Below are 13,741 nucleotides of genomic sequence, written 5' to 3'. Positions count from 1 at the left end.
AAACAGCAGAAATCTTGACGTTTACTTTGATTTGACAAGTCATATTACATGAGCTCTTTAGAGCTATTACACTTGCTATATTCTGATGAAATTTGCGTATGACAATTGTTTCCCATTCAGCTTCTGGCTGTGTCTAATATTAAAACAAAGTGTTTGGGATAAAGCTTTCCATAAAATGACACAGTACAGTAAAACTTCAACAGAATCTATTTAAGCAAGAGACAGATTTTCTTCTTGTACTTATCCTGAGAAATGCCTTACCCCTGTCAGCTGGACGGAAGGTGGAATGCCCTCTGCTTGGTAGAAGTGTGTCCACTAGTGTCACAAGTAAATCAGAATTGTCTGAATATAATGCTTTTACTTAACAGTAATTTTCTTTGACTATTGTATGAAAGGTGCATATCAACAGAACAAGTCTTCCCTGTTTCTCATTCCACAGGACAAGGATTTGTGGTCCTAATAGCACAAAGGAAAACGTCAGGAAGTGACTCAGGAGAAGTTGCAGTAATGGAAAGGCATTGAAGTGAATGGTCAGCATCACCTCTCCAGGTGAAAGAGGCCACACACAGCAGTTTTGCTGAAAGTTCTTTGGACAGTGGAATAGGCTGCCCAGGGAGGTGGTGGAGTCACCATCCCTGGATGTGTTTAAGGGTCATTTAGATGAGATGCTGGGGGATATGGTGTAGGGGAGAACTTGTAGAGTAGGGCTGATGGTTGGACTCGATGATTCCAAGCGTCTTTTCCAACCTGAATGATTCTGTGATTCTGTGAACAGGTGAAGTAGAAAATCTGTGGTAGCCTCTGAGTTTGTTAAATGGTAGAAGTTAGATGTCCTTGTGCTCAAAGCTGGGCTTTGGGCCACCAGAATTTAGCTTTTACTCTGCAGATAATTTCCATTGGTTTAGACTCCAAATTGGGACATTTGTGCCAAATATTTCTGTGGAGGCTTTAGATGCTAGTATAAAATGTTGCCAAAACCTTCCATATGGCTAATGCTTATAAACCCCTTGTTCAATCACAGTCACTCCCAGTAGGTGTTTAAAGCTTTCGTTCCTGACAATGCAGCTGGAATATCAAGCATTTGAGGATCTGCACGCCTGTTCAAAAGTGTTTCTCTTGATGTGTTTCTGTAGGCAACATTATCTCCCTGATTCCGAACAGATTTATTCTTAATGAAGGCCACATACTTACTCATTCTCAACTCACCAGATGACGTATAACTCATCTGCTACTCTCAGTAGGATGATGTCTTCAAAACTGGACCTCAGCTCAGCCACCTCCTAACTCTTAGGTGCGATGCCCCTCAATGCTGTGGGATTCACAGCCTGAAGTTAACACACCAGCTTATTTGCAATATGTGAGGAAAGTTAGGTACCTCTAAGTAGCATCTGTAAAAGCCAATATGGTGTTTAATAAAAAATGTCAAAGAGGAGGTGAGGTCTGTGTATTGAAGGGTTTCTGAGCTGGAAAAGGAGTCCTCTCCACGTAGTGTTACTGCCTGGACCCTGGTATTGCAGTGAAGTCTCTATGCCAAGGAAGTCCTCTGTTGCACCACACAGGGCAAAGCAAAAGCATTGCTGCATTTCTGTCTAACAACTGAAAGGGTAGAATGTTTTCACAGCTTATTGTGGTTCAACTTTTCTCTGTTCTTCCAGGAAGAAAATAACACCTGCCCTTTCAGACTGAGTAGCTGTTGAATGCCATGTGCGCCTATGGGAGAGGGATCACTTCATTGTATAGGCTGGTTTGAATTGTGGGGGATAGCACAAAGTTATCATCAGAGATGTTGCTGCCAGAGGGTTGTTTTGAGACAGGTTTTTGTGGTAATGATCAGTAGTAAGAAATGTTGCAAAGAACTAGGAGGATTTCCAGCAATTGAAAATATTTCCTAACATTCTATCGATGACTTAGCATCAAATATGCGGAGGTGGTTATAAATTTAAAGCAGGGTAGACTTATTAACTTGTCTTTTATTTTAAGGAAAAAGAGATGCTAGATTGTCATGGGAAGGTATTCTTGTAACAGATTAGAAAAGATTGTGCCTTCTTGTGACTGAAATTTTGAGAAATATCTGATGAAGACTACCCTTAAAAGAGTATCCATTAGCAGCTACATATCCTGGAAATAAAAGCAGTAGTCCTTCAACTCAGCAGTAAGGAGGACAGCATCTAGTTCAAAATGAATGGAGCTCAGTGTTAGAATAAAAGCATCTTTCAGGGAAAAGGTGTCTTTCCTGAAAGCAGTGACCTCACTGAACTAGGTGAGCATCACTGCAGCAGTAAGTATTACCAGTTTGTTGCAATTCCGTGACAGTAAACAGTATTTACACTGCTGTCCTTTACCCCACTTTCACTGTCTTAGAGTATTAAAATACAAGCAGTGCTGTCTTCATTTACAGGATTGGAAATAAATGCTGTCAAAAGCATGGATGGTCACATTTCTGTCTGGGAACAGTTCTCACTAACAGGTACCCTGGAGGGCAGGTGTCTGACCTCAGCAACCTTTCTGTAACATTGCAGCTGCTGGGTGAGTTAGATCATCGGTGATGTCACCAACAGCTTTTAAGGTGGCTTTATAACCTGTCACTGTGCAGAGTTAAAGAAGGAAATTAATCAGAAAGAGAATGACTTGTAGCCATCCTAGAGCAACATTTCTTCTGAGAAGTAAACCTGACTTCGTAAAAAGCCCAGCGACATTTCAGGTCTAGGAAAAATTCTGCTTGCCAGTGCAAGTATTAGTGCATTGTTAGAGAGGGTTGGTATTTCTCTGAGGGATAAATATGAAAGATAAATGACTTAAGTCTAGCTAGATAGGCCTAATGATGTGCAGATATACTCAGAGATGCCTTTTTCTGTCACATACCTCTGCTGGAGTAGAAGAACTGCGGTTGAAATGAAATAAATTCAAGGAAAAAGAAACTGGGAGTCCTCACAAGAAACCACATAGTTTGTAGTTGGGGATTTTTTTTGGCAATGTATCAAGTTTTAAACTTCTGTATAGCTATAGGTATTTGTTTGGTTATAGATAAGTAGATGGTACAATGCAGCTTAATGGAGATGCTGGTATAATTTTCTACCTTTTTTTGGTATGTGTTTTTACTGGTTTGTTTTTGTCTGTGTTGGTTTCCCCCCCTCTGTTTATTCTTTTTTTTTTTTTGAGGTGCAGGACAGGCTGTTATTTGTTTATTAATTTGACAATGGTGAAAGCTTTCTGAATCTTCGGGGTCTGTCTTTCTAGATATTTCAAATCTGCATATTCTTTCCACAGCTAACATTTGTGTGGCCACACTGAAACTACCTATGGAGGCTGTGGGTGAGGTCTGCCTCTCTGGGGAGATGGGGACTTCGTCTGTTCCTCTCCAACTTGGTGTTGGGATCCAGCAGCCCTTCCCAATAAACCAGTCTGATATTTTGAAGACTTCTCAAAATGTGAGACAAGAATATCTCTGACCGATTGCTGTGTCGGTGATGCTCTCTGCGTATGGGCCTGCCTGTGGGCCTTAGCTAGTGATGTATTCAATCATCAGCGAGAAGTTCCCAGCATCAATCATCAGACAGAGATTCCCAGCAAAACTCATCTCTTTCCAGAACAGAACAACATAAACCGGGGTGAATTAAGAAATATCTCTGTCTGAGAATTTCTCTTCCCCCTTCCAGTGACAGGCATTTTCCCAGAGCAACCTGCCTCTGTGCTTCTAAGTGCTTTTAGTCTGCTCAAAACTCAGGAGGAGAAACAGTCCAAAGCATTCTGTGTCAAAGTGAAGGTAGCTACAACACAGCCCTTCCACCTAGCACACAATAATAGTTTCTGAAAAATGCAATAATATTGCCAGAACACTAACAAATCTTATTATAGTGCTAATATATTAGGTAGATCCAACAATTTACTGAGATGAAATCTTCCAAACTTTTCTTATAAGTCATACTTCAGTAGTTTCATTGAGAAAGTATTAAACTATCTTGACAGCTACTACTTTCTCATATGTCATAAATTTACCTGTTTTGATATAAAACTTAATTTGGGGAAAACAGATTATAAGATTATTGTGGATATCAGATTAAATGGGGACAGAGTGAATTTATATGTTAGATGAAGTATAGATAACTTATGTGATTATTCGTATCCTTAAGTCAGTTATGGATAAAAAATTGTCTTGTTGAAAAATAAGCAAAGATGCAGCCTGCAAAAGGAGGAATTTCTGTGTAGAACAGATAACAGGCCGATTTTACATGAAGAAATAAAATATGTGATATGTCAGATTCATAATAGATTATTCATACTGGGGAAGAAAATAAAAGATGATTATGTGTTGTTAATCCTCAAAAGTCAGGCAACACTCCTTTTAAGTCTTCACATTACCTCTGTTTTGAGAGCATAATTGCAATTTTTGTTTCCCTTTTGGAGAAAAGAGAACAAAAAATTAGCAGTTTATTTCAAGAATCTCAAAGCTCTTTCTGGAGCAGCCCGCTCTGAGAAACTTCCATGCTTTATTTCAGGAGCTGTTCTTTTACAGCGGATGTTTTGCCTCTGACCAGTGGTGCCAGAGCAGCACAGACTGATGGTACAGTTCCTGTCCCAGGGCCTTGCTCCTCTCCATCATATAAATAGTTTTGTGGGCCTTCCCCTTTTGTAAGCTTCATTAGACTTCCCCCTTGAGAAAAACTGTTTCTCAGAGTGCAATTTCCCTGACACATACTTCCTAAAGGTAGCAAATTCCCATTTTAAATGTATTCTGGATTTTTTTTTAAAGTATTGCCATGATGACCTGAGACCTGCTTTTAATGACATTCTTCTGTAAAAGGTGTTTCCGTATTACACTTTGGTTTTCTCCCTCCTATTGTTTTAGCTGGTACGGCCATGAAAAAATACCTCTTTTTAAAAAGCAAGGTAGCTTTTCTAAACTTCCTTTGCTTTTGTAATAGATTTAACTATTTTTGCCTAATAATTCAAAACTATTTGATTCAGTAAACTAGGAGAAAATGGAAATTTTGACTACAGTTATGCAAACATAATGCTGTTAAGAGTTGTTCCTGCTCCTGCCATGATAGACTGTGCTGACAAGTGAAAACATGAGGAGTTAATGGTTCCAGAATGCATGATAATGGTAATTCATGGTACTGTCCTCTTTCCCTTCTCTGTTCTCAGTCTTCATCTCTCCTGGTGCTGATAATTCCTCTCACTTTCTCAAAAGCACTGAAGATACCTTACCTCCCATGTTCTTCTATCTCTGTCTGGTGAAGTATGTTTATATTAATTTTTATACGTGGACTTTTGCAGCAGAGGTTTGCTACGTTCAGGTTCCAGTATGGGAGGACACTGCTCCTGGAGGGGAATGCAGCAGAATCACTACGCAGCCCAAAAGCAGGGACTGCACCTTGCTGAGCTGCAAGGTTAATGATTTAAATGTGACCAGTCATTTCCTCTTGCACTTTTTCTGTTGCCAAATTCTGAGCTGGCTCAAGTACTGCTTCTGTGCCAAACTGTCATGAGAAACATTTCAGATAAATTAGCATATCAATCCTACAACATACGCCAGCAGGCTTAGCACTGATCATCCCCATGAGAATTGCACGCTGGTGGCTGGTGTGGTGAATAAAACAGTGTGGTTCCCGCAGTGGCTCGGGAAGCTGGGAAGGGATCATGTCACAGGAAAAGCCAAATTTCAGCTTGTGTGAATTGGCACAACTCTGGCTGCTTTGGCCATTGGTTTTGGACAGATATCAGCCAATTCTGGCAAGATGTGCTCAAGGTGACCCATTTCTGAGGAGCATCTCTGGCAATGTAAGCTGCTGTCTTATTTGTCTGGCAATTGGTTTTAGCAATTGATGCACATTTTCTGGATATGAAAGGCTGCATGCCTGCTGTCAGTATGTTAGGGATTTATCTGGAAGCTTTGGGTTCCCTGCTTATCACCCTGTATGAAGTGGAGGTGTCATACCTGTGTAAATGGAATCTATGCACTGATCCAATCATTGTATTTTTAGAGCTGTAAATATCCAGGTAACCTAAGTAAGGCAGTAACTAATACTAGGTATTTAGTTGATAGTTTTAACTGTTTGTTGGCTTTTTTAATCTTTTACCCAGAAACTGTGCATTGTTTTCAGAGAAGATTTCTATTTACTTTAAGAAGTATACCATTGCTTAAATGTAATCAAAGAAGTTGGACATTTTTCCTACCACAGTATTTCAGTAGCCACAGATCTGCTGAAACAGTGTACTGGACTGTGAACTCTTCTAATGAGCAAAGACTAAAACTTTATTAAACTAGTTAACAATCTTACTAGCAGTAGCAACATTTAATATGCCATGATATTATGGAATTAATCCACAGAGCCCCAACTTCTGTTTTCAAGAATCTGTTATATTTTGACCAACTGATAATTGTACTGCTGTCAACACATTTTAATTTTATGGCATTTCTTTTCATGTCTAATAAGTTTGTTCAATTCAACATGGATATTTTCATTCTTACTTGATAGGATGAATGAAAATACAACTGGGGGCAAAATGTTTTCAGGAGTATCCTTTAAATTACCTCTTTGTAAAAACATGTGTCAAAGCAGGATAGAGGTGCTGAAATTAAAGATTGATATTCTTTGTGCCTATAGTCAGATTTATCTGTTTTGAATTCAATATGAATACAGAGCACAAAGAAATATTGTTGATTGCAACTTTTTTCCCAAGTTAAACAAGTTCATATATGCTCTGAATACATAATACCCTTAAAATGTCTAAGGATGGGCATTATATACCTACAACCAGTTTTAGGGGGAACAAGTTTAGGTAATATACACCTGAAAAAATGTGAGGGCACTATGGAAAAGAAATCTTCCAGTGAAGGACAGAATAATAATAAGAAGCAGTTCTAGCAGCCAGTTGCTATTGGGATTATACAAGCAAGTGCTGCACATCTGTTAAACAGAACAAGAAATCTATTTTCTGGGGAAATAATTTTAACTGAAAGCAAACCCAGGAATGGCTGCAAAAATCACTATTATCAATTTATTTTTGTAGCTGTGTTCAAAAGTTTGAAAAAGTTAGAGAAGGAAGGGATATCCCCTCAAGGATTTGATTACTACTGGGACTTCCAGGACTGGTGAAGTCCCCTCAGCCTATGTGACCCCTGTAAGGCATGCCAAACACTTGCTGTTTTCATTAAGTTGCTGCTGGTGGTAAAGCAGGAGTGATTATCTCTTGAGACAAATGCTATGTAGATGTCTGCTCTCTAATTTATTCTGAGGTGCCTTTTCTTAGTAGAAATAATAATTTGAAGTTTGGAAGGAAAGTTATTGTGGGAATAGAAAGACTTCACCCTTAAATCCCAAGTTTTCCCAGTTTCCTGGCAGGAATGGCATCTGCACATATACACATGTTGAGGTTAGAAGCTCAATGAGTCTGCTGTGCATCTGTTGACAAATGCACAGAAACTCTTGCCCTTTTTTCTCATCTCCCAGTGCTGACTGAAATATTGCTGATTGTAATTGCAAGACTCCTTGAATTCCTGTTGAATTTATTGCTAGCCACAGATGATCAAACAGCCCATAACTTCTGCTCTGTAAGAATCCTCGTTGTTTAGACCTGGCAGCAAGCATCCATTTGTCACCTCCAGTAGCATTGCTGGTTGTCTATAGGAAAATGGTGTCTGTTGTCCACTGGTACCAAACAAAATTGCCTGACTCTTTCAAAACTCAGTCTTCCAAGAATATATCGCTGCTATATTCACAGTCCTGCATTATGTCCTGGCCAGCTTCCAATGCCAGTTTAAGATCTTGGTCCTAACCTCTAACAAAATTATTAGCTTGAGGCCAAGCTAACTTGAATAAACCCAGATTTAAGCTACGAGCATCTCAATTTCTTTATGCTTTGAAAGGTGCAGTCTACAAACCCCGTTAAGTGTCAGATGTGAGGGTATAATTTCACAAGGTAATGGTATCAGCCAAGAAGGCAGATTCCTGTCTAGTAATTTAAATCTCTGTGCTTTGGCTCACTATCTAGCAGGTGATGTCTGTATCTGATATCACTGTTAGATAGCTGCAGTTGCTCAAACTATTTACTGAAAGTGTACTAGCCGTAAGTACAGATTGTGTACCGTGGGCAATTATACAAGATCATAATCATTATTTCTGGAAAAACAGACAAGATGACTGAAATAACTTGGCTAATTTAGGAAAAAGCTGCTACTACAGCTACTTGAATCAAACCATATTCTTTGAGCTGCAATTTTTGGCACATAGAAATCAGTGAGAAGTCATAAAATCATAGAATGAATCATAGAGTCACAGAATGGTTTGGGTTGGAAGGGACCCTAGAGACCATCTAGTTCCAGCCCTCTGCCATGGGACACCCTCCACTAGACCAGGTTGCTCAAAGCCCCGTCCAACCTGGCCTTGAACACTTCCAGGGAGGGGGCAGCCACAAGTCCCAGTTACATATTCTGAGTTGACCAAATAATATCACAGTTTGGCACATAGTTATGTGGGTTTGCTAAAAGCAAACTAGAGAATTATTTTTCAAAGGCAGGTCTGGTGCATAAGGTTAACATGAGAAAAAACAAAGCTGATTTGGTCCTCCTACCATTTCTTTTCAAGTTTTTTTTGAGTGAGAGTAGCACAAAAATGTCATTTGAGTCAAAGTTACCAAGTATGCATTTATTCAGTATAAAGAAAATTCTATTGCCACAAAACTCCATTGTACGAGTAAACAATGGCATTTGAGTTTACCACATGGTTTTATGACAGACTTTAAAGTTTGAAGATATTTACTGTAGTCCCAATGTAATTAGTTTAATAAGGGCCAACAGATGAATGGTAGCAAGGAATTTCCTTTACCTAGCTGTACAACATGGACCTTGTTTCACAGCATAAAGAACCCAACGGCTCTTGTGGCAACTTTGAATTCAGGCTCAGCCAAAAGCAGCAAAATTTCTTTTTTGAAGCATATAGTAAATTCAACATATGGAAAAGGCATGTGTGGAGTGGATCTGTCTAAAAAAAACCAACTTAAGGTATGTGTTATAAAGTAATGCCAGCTAACTAGAGCAGGTTTTTGATACTAGCACACTCAGCCTGTGACAACATCAAGCAGTCTATTTTTGCAGAGGTGTTTCCCTTGTCTATCATTAAAATATTAGTTTTAATTACCTCATAGTGTTTCTTGCACTCTGTGGACTACCTAGTTCTGGACAAGGGCAATGGAAAAATAATTGCTCTTCAACTATTTACACATGCCAGATTCCCAAAGGACCACAGTTCTTCTGGAAAATGTTTTGGGCTTTCTCATTCCCAGAGGGTTGAAAGCTGTGCTGTGGTCAGAAGAAAGCAAAACTTTTGTGATTTAAGTGTCAGGAAGAAAAGGACAAAAAGGGATACCCAGACAACCTACCACCTGCTGTCTGACATGCTGTTTATTTATGCTTTATACCTCAGCTAAATGAGTCATGGCTTTAAATAGGAAAAGAACAGGACTGACAAATGAGAGATGTGAGGTTCTCTCCAGAGTTACTTTTTGTGCACATAGCCAACAAAACAATGGCTGAGAGAGAAGCTGATAGCTCTTTCCAAACACCCTAAGAACACTTGAGGAGGCGAGCAGCACTTCTCTGGGAAACTAACATGGACCAGGAGCAGTTGAAAGAGGGACCACTTTCTCCTGAAACATTTCTTAGGCATCCAGTTGCCCTGGGTGTTTCAGGCTTTCAGCTTGTGTCCATAGCAATGTTTCCAGTGAACCATATTAAAATGGAAAAGAGTTCTAGTCAAGGGCTCTGTGAGATCTTGAGAGATGGCAAGAAAAAATAGGCATGTTAAAACTTTTCTGCAGTGCTCTTCTGTAGCAGTATACCTGATAAGGAAGGGCGATATCTGAAGTCAGCAGTTGTGTAAAGCTAAGAAAAGATGGATATGCCCTTCCAAATGAAATCTCAAAATCTGTCAGATTGTTCTCTGAAGGTCTCTAATGTTATCAAATATTAAACACTGAGTGTCTGATTATCATGGTGCATATTTTGCCTCTGATTTAAAAAAAAGTTTTCTGGAAAATACATTTTTTGTTTTTGCATGGAAATGATAAGAAGAAGTCCTCGACACTTTGCCGAAGGCAAAAAGATAAGAATAAATAATGAGGACTGATATAAACCAGTGTGATTTAAAGAACAGGCAAGCAATCATGTTTTAATAACTGAATTTACTTTCCTTTTGCATCCATACTTAATTGTTTTGCAAAGAAAGGCTGATCTGCACTAAATGATAACTATTACGGTAAGCTGATTTGCAGTGAAGTTTAGTCTTTAGAACCAATTCAATACAGTTCATTTTGACAACTATCAAAAAACTCCATTACCAGTTCCTCAGCCAGTGACTTTCTTCATTCAGTGGTTTTCCTTCTTTACAATGTTGGTGCTAAATATGCAATTCTAAAAATCCTAAGTTATGTTTAAAATATGTAATAATTTCAAATGTAATTTTAGGTAGAAAATGTATTAAGGAAAAGCTATTTTAAGTCGTGATTTTTTTTTCAAAAGCAATGACTTACATTCTTCCTGATAAGCAGAAACCAACGCAGGTTAAAGAAATCATTTTCTTTTTCAGTTGTGTGCTGAAATAGCTTGGCTGTCATTAACTCAAGGATATTGAAGACAGAGTAATTAGAAAATGACATTTTATCCTGAACGTAGGTGAAGTTCAGCTGTATCTCACAAAATCAGTGGTAATTGATAATGGTACTTCCATGTCCAGTAACCACATCCTGCTCCCACTCTCCTCTGTACCATGTTCCTCTATCCTCCCTGTCCCAGCACAAGGTGAGGCTGGTTTCTTGCCATCTGTGAACATAACTCATAGATGAGTCCTCCGACAGAGGACTTGCACCCTGCCCAGGCCTCGGACTGTGCACGAGACAGCAAGTCAGCTGGAGCCCGCACTAGAGAAAAGATTACTGCAGGCACCCTGCTTTTCCTTTGGTCTTCCTCAGCCTCAGGTTGTCTGGTTAATATATCTTACTGGTCTGTTTTTCACTCGCAGATCAGAAGCCATTTTTACAGCAATGGCTCCACCACGGTCGCCATCCATCATACAGCTGTTTCCCCGTTCGGCATGCCAGGGTCTCAGAGCGAAGCGGCAGCGGGTGTCAGGTAGGCTGGGCAGTGACACGGCAGGGCGCCTCCCAGTTGAGCGTAGTTTTGTTTTTGTTTTTTTTTTTTTTGCATTTAGTGACTCTCATAGGAATGGAAAACTTCATCTAATTCCTGGTTTGTGTTGATTTTTACTTTTCTGTGGATAAAAGTCATGGTAGTGCAACTTCCAAAGCTTGTCAAGTCTTGTCAACCTGGAACCTGGAATTAGCAATGAATGAAAACTGGAATGAGCAGAATTTGGCAGCTTGCTGGAGTTGTGAATGACAAGGCATGATGTTTACTAATGACCATCTCTATTTTCTGATCTGGTTCAAGTTATTAATTTTTTTTTGTTATGGCACTTAATATTTCAACACAATGGACTTAACAATAACCTAGAAAACTAAACACTGTCTTCTCAGAATTTTGGGTTTAATATTTTATGCTATTGTCAGCTTGAAAATAGAAAATATAATCAGGCAAATTCTTCAGCAGAAGGGCAAGTTATATAAATAATGTAACTGCAGTTGGGTGTTGCAGTACTCACAAATACAGGCAAATGAGCAACATACGTGTAAATCTGAAGATACTAGGAGCACAGGACTGGAAGCAAATGGGACTTAATGATCTTGATATTGCAGCGTCTGTGATACTGTATCTGTTCCATTATGCAATCCCTTACAGAAACTATTGTCTTTACTTTTGAAGATCCTCTGCTCTTGCTGCAAAGTTGTTCAGGAACCTCAGTCTGAGAAGTTTTGTAAGTAGAGAATGGCCACCATGCATGAGATTGGAAATCTATCCAGTTTATTAGGTGTGTCTGAAAGCAGCTTAGGCAAGCATGTTAATGTGGGGCAAGTATACACTGGTACTCCCTCCGCTGAGTTTTCCACTGCAGCAATATCACAGAATCACAGAATCACCTAGGTTGGAAAAGACCCTGAAAATCATCTAGTCCAACCATTAAATAACACATCACATAGTAAATTTATGCATTGTCAAATTTTTCTTTCCTTATTGCTCTGGTCACTTTTGGAACTCACATAACTATGTTACATGGAGGAAGATCTCTTTGCTTTTTTGAACCTGCTAACTGCTAGTTTCACTTTGTGCCCTGTTTTTCATTTTGTTTAGTGTTTGCTTCATTTTCTTTTTTTAAGAAACAACCATGCTCACTTCACCAGCTTCTGCCACTCAGCATTTTGCTTTTAGACTTCTGTTCTCTCTCCCCTTTAATCATGCCTTTCCATGCTGAAGAGTTTTGGACATGAGAAAACTTGGTACTATTAGTCATCGTTCTCTTTGCCTTTTCCAGTTTGGCTCTGTTGTTTTTAAACTGAGGGGAATCAGAACTGCATCCTGTGTTCAATGTATTGACATAGCATAGGCTGATGCACTGGCAAGATTTTGTAAAAATCTTGATTTTTCCTGATTCTTAAACTAAAATTATTCCTGACATCTGTTTTTGGCCCAGCTGTTTTTGGCCCAGCTCTTTTCCAGCTTAAATTAATTTTCCCGTTCTCCACTGTTTATGTTCTTTAAGTGTTTGAAAAGAGCAATCAATTTCTTCCTCTGCAGTTATTTCAAGTGCTTTCTGGGATGAGGTTATACTGAGTTGCTTCTGGGCTACAGAAGACTGTTCCCATGAGTTGTCCTATGCAAAACATCCACTTGTTTCTAAACAGTGGGGCTGGAGGTCTGCCCAATGCATCTGCACGGCGTGGTTGCTTGGAGATGCCAAAGTCGGTGGCACAAGGCTCCTCTGGAAAGGTTCTTCTAGCGCTTACTTTGCTATCAGCTTGTTAGAGACACACGGACCTGTCACTGCACTGCAGAGGCTGATACAAGGAACGTGTGGGCTTGCCTGTCCTCTGCCAATCCCTTGTACCCGAGGGATGAGGTATTTGGGTGTGGGACTAGCAGTTTTTCCCAAGGCTCATCTGCTGTGACCTAGCAGCTCACAAAAGGCAGAGCAGTGCTCCTCCCTATCCAGGAAGTGGCACACAGCTCTCTTTTCGTGGCTCTTTCCTCCCCTTCTCTCCATCTTGTTCAGACCTTCTTTCCAGCATGATCCAGTGTGGCCTGGTATCCTCAGCAGAGCTAAACGGGGCAAGACACTTCACTGCATGGTGTTGGAAGAATGAGGCACTGTTTAGATGTGAACTCTCTTCTGCCATGGCCCCGGGTCAGGGTGCACGTGTCATCCAGTGGCACACACTTTTATCTTCAGCAAGAGCTGATGGAAAGAAAAGAAAACCTATGCAATGGATTTCCCATGGCAGGGGGGAGTTGTAGTCTAGTGGAAAAAACACTGGCCTAATGCCCGAGTCCCGTGCCTGATTTTGCTTACGGAACAACCTTTAGCAAATCACATGTCTTTGTACCTCAGCTTCCGCCTCACTAACATTTTACTGCTCTCCATTGTCAAGCATTTGAATGTCAATTGATGACAGAGTCTGTGGGCCGTGCCATATTGCATTCCAGAGGCATCATAATCACTTGCACAGGGGATGTGCCTGCTGTTAACTGCTGTTGTTATTCGGTCCTTTCTAACATAAAGAAGGGGTCCTTATTAAAAGCAATCCTTGCTCACTGATATTACATCTGGGACTGCAGTCAGTAGTTTGTTCT

The sequence above is a fragment of the Strix uralensis genome, chromosome 4 (genome assembly GCF_047716275.1).
Source record: "Strix uralensis isolate ZFMK-TIS-50842 chromosome 4, bStrUra1, whole genome shotgun sequence".
Lineage (NCBI taxonomy): Eukaryota > Metazoa > Chordata > Aves > Strigiformes > Strigidae > Strix > Strix uralensis.
The sequence above is the reverse complement of the archived record's forward strand: the minus strand, read 5'-3'. Positions refer to the sequence as shown.